A 3,742-nucleotide genomic window follows, 5' to 3' on the forward strand; every position below is an offset into this window, starting at 1 on the left:
GAGGTCTGTGTCTTTCTTATGCTGAGGGCTCCAGAGCTGGACGCAGTACTGCAGGTGGGGTCTCAGCAGAGCAGAGCAGAGGGGCAGAATCCCCTCCCTTGATCTGCTGGCCACCCTTCTCCTGATGCAGCCCAGGATACGATTGGCCTTCTGGGCTGCGAACGCACCTTGCTGGCTCATGTCCAGCTTTTCATCCACCAGTACTCCCAAGTCCTTCTCGGCAGGGCTGCTCTCAATCCCTTCATCCCCCAGCCTTCAACCCCCATCGGGGGTTGCCCCGACCCAGGTGCAGGACCTTGCACTTGGCCTTGTTAAACCTCATGAGGTTCACATAGGCTCACTTCTCTGGCTTGTATAAGTTACTATTTCTTCTTTGATGTCTGTGGAAAGGTGCTGATTTATATTACATGAGAGCCTGGTCTTTTTTGTTCAACATCTATTTTCAGCATTCTCTGCCTAAAGGTCTGTTTGGCCTTTTTGCTATTATAGCATCCAGAAAGGGAGGAGCCTTGCTTAAACACGCTTGAAGACCTTCCTTCATTGAAAAATTTACATGGAAGGCATTGAGCTATAAAGTTGAAGTTCAAAAAGTGCAGTCTCTCCTGACTGCTATCACATGCTTCCCCTTTTTCTGTCTGTTATTAATATTTGAGCTTAAGCACCATAGACTTGTATATTTTTCATCCTTGACTTGAGTCATTAACCTGTACCTAGCTCCATGTCCCTCTAATTGGGTTTTAAACAGGTTGGTCCCAAATCTTTTCTATGTCCCTCTAAAACAGGATTACACATAGACTGCTGACAAATTAAGCCAGGTCTGCTGCAGGCTTCTATTAATATGAGAACAATAGGATTTTGTGCACTATATCATTTGTACTACAAACAACATTCTCTCCCCAGCCATCCCCTAATACTCCAGAGACATAAAAAATAATATGGCAGAGAGAAACAGTGGGAAAGAGGAGGAAGGAAATTAATGAGCAGAGGCAGGGGAAAAAAGAGGTCTTCTGAACACAGATGTTTAATGAGATAGAGAGGTGATGCATTGATGATACACGTGCAATATGCTGGAAGGAAAAGGAGATACAGAAAGGGAATATCTTTTTACAAAACCTGCCTATTCTGCAACAGATGGAAGAGTGAATACTGGATTGAACTCACTATCAATAATATTGCTTAAATTGGTTGCTTTGTGATGCTTATGATATACAGGTGATAGAAATCTCTAGTGTTTTGGTAGTGTCTTAGGCAACACGACAAATAAATAAATTTGAATAGTAGACCTACAGTTCAATTGCATCTTCTCACAAATAGCCTTTAACTCCAGATCCTCAGGACTGTTAAATAAGGTGCTGATATGCTGCTGGTGGTTGTAAGACAGATAGCAACCTGGATGGCACAAACTAGTGTGCAAGTTCAGAGGGAAACCTCTCTTTCCTGGCTATATTTAAATATCTAGAGGAAGACTTTGATGTTATATGTAGAAGAATCCATTATGGTCAGTAACCAGCAGCATGGTTCTGGCTACGACAGCCTGCCGTGTTTTCTACCAGCAGAGGACATCTCAGTGGCACAGAGTAGGACTTTAGTTTATGTTTGAGCGTGAGGATTTACGTGTGGTGATGAGTGAAAAAACAGCAGTGGTAAACTATGTCTCTGCCCATTGCCTGCAACAGATGATAATTGTATCAAATGGGTTTATCAGTAAAAGTTAATGACCAAAACTTTCTGTACAGATTTCACTTACTGTCTGGTTTTTGATTTATGCTGTGATACATTTGGCTATAAACCCAGGGCTTTTTGGGTAAGGTATCAATAAATATTCATGAACCCCAAGCAAAAGGCAGCAAGCTGACTCCATGATTTCTGGAAATATGCTGGTGTAAGGCAGGCTTTTCTTTATATTTATTAGCAACATTTATTACAGGATTTTTGAGTTTGTTCCAGAACCTAAATGTAACCCACAGTCTGCTCTACAGTCCTCAGAGGGTAAAAATATCCCTGCAAAGTCCTAAACATCTCCACTTTCCTGTGCCTTATTGGAGGGTCTTTTAGGCAGAATTTGGTCTGTCATTTAGGCAGAATAACCAAGTTACAGGGAGCTGTGTTTCCTGGCTGTCAAGCTTAAAGGGACTCCAGTGGGACCAGTATCAACATAAAGGATCTACCATCTGCGCTAAAGAGGATGACAAGGAGTCTTATACTAATGCTATAGTAAAGCAATGTGGATCACTGCGTATGATACAGGACTGATTTTTTCATCTGTGATACCACAATTGACTTTACATGTTTATGATCATGGAGAGTGTAAACATTTGGAGTTACCCAGACTTTTGGATCATTCAGCTGTAAAACTGGAGAATTTGTGCTGATCTATGTTATAAAGCTACTTCAGGAGGCTAAGGAAAGTCTCTGTTAAAGTGCAAAATGTTTTTATTTTCAGCTTCTGTAACAAAACTCAGATAAAATGCTTTGCATTGCTGGACACAAAATATGAACCAAAGACTGTTCTGCCAATGTTAATACTCAATAGGTCAGCAACAGAATAGCCTGTAGAAAAATCTAATGCACATTTTTCAGCATTCAAAACCTTATTCCTTACCATGGTTTATAATGGCTGAAGGACATAATGTCAGTGCTTCACTGACTTGGAGGCAAAGCCCCAGAGAAGATGCCCTAGTATTGCAAAACTCTACTGCATCTAGCACCTTCAGCTTTCCAACAGATGGTCACAAACGGAGATGACACAGACCTGCATGGTTTGTTGGCAGGTACCTTGTGGCAAAAAATTCAGAACCTAGCTTGACTGGAACTGAACTTGATTTGCTTTCCTTGAATTTGCAAGGAAAACCTAGTTTTATGAGGGACTTTTTCCTCTTACAGAAATTCCAAAGAGCATAAAATTCCTCTTCCCTGCACCTTCACTGTTTATTTCTTATTCACAGCTTTCTTTTTAATGTTATGCAAGGTTTTTGACCTTTTTCCCCTGAAAAATCACCAGGCTACTGATAACAAGAAATCGAAGCCATCAAGTGCACTTCCTCCTCAAGGAGAGATAAAGACCATGAAACTACCATCATCAGGGAAGACTTTTATTTGCCAACAACTTGGAAAGAGCTTTGAATGATGAAAACACCATCACCTCCTTATGTCTTTTCAGAATGATTTATTTCCTTTGTCCTTTAACATCTAACAGTGATCTTGATTCAAATTGAAAAATCATCTATCAACATTCACTTTGCAGTTGGGTGTTAAAGGACAAAGAAAATACATATAGTAGAAAAAAAGACAGAGCCAAGTCTTCATTGTCTTTTCAGTCGCTACCATGTTAATTTGGTACTTGTTGGAAGGTTGAACAAAAAAAAATTGGTTATGTCCTTCAGGGGGTTAAGATGAGCACTTTTTTGAGTTAGCTCAAAGAAGTTAGGAAGTCCATACTCCATGTCATCTGTAAATCATAGAATCATAGAATCATTAAGGTTGGAAGAGACCTCCAAGATCATCGACTCCAACTGTCAACCCAACACCACCATGCCCACTAAACCATGTCCCTAAGCGCCTCATCTACCTGTCTTTTAAATACGTCCAGGGATGGGGACTCAACCACTTCCCTGGGCAGCCTGGTCCAATGTTTAACCACTCTTGAAGTAAAGACATTTTTCCTCACGTCCAATCTAAACCTCCCCTGGCGCAACTTGAGGCCATTTCCTCTCGTCCTTTCGCCAGTTACTTGGGAGAAGAG

Source organism: Pygoscelis adeliae, unplaced genomic scaffold, assembly GCF_000699105.1.
Source record: "Pygoscelis adeliae isolate BGI_AS28 unplaced genomic scaffold, ASM69910v1 Scaffold121, whole genome shotgun sequence".
Taxonomy (NCBI): Eukaryota; Metazoa; Chordata; class Aves; order Sphenisciformes; family Spheniscidae; genus Pygoscelis; species Pygoscelis adeliae.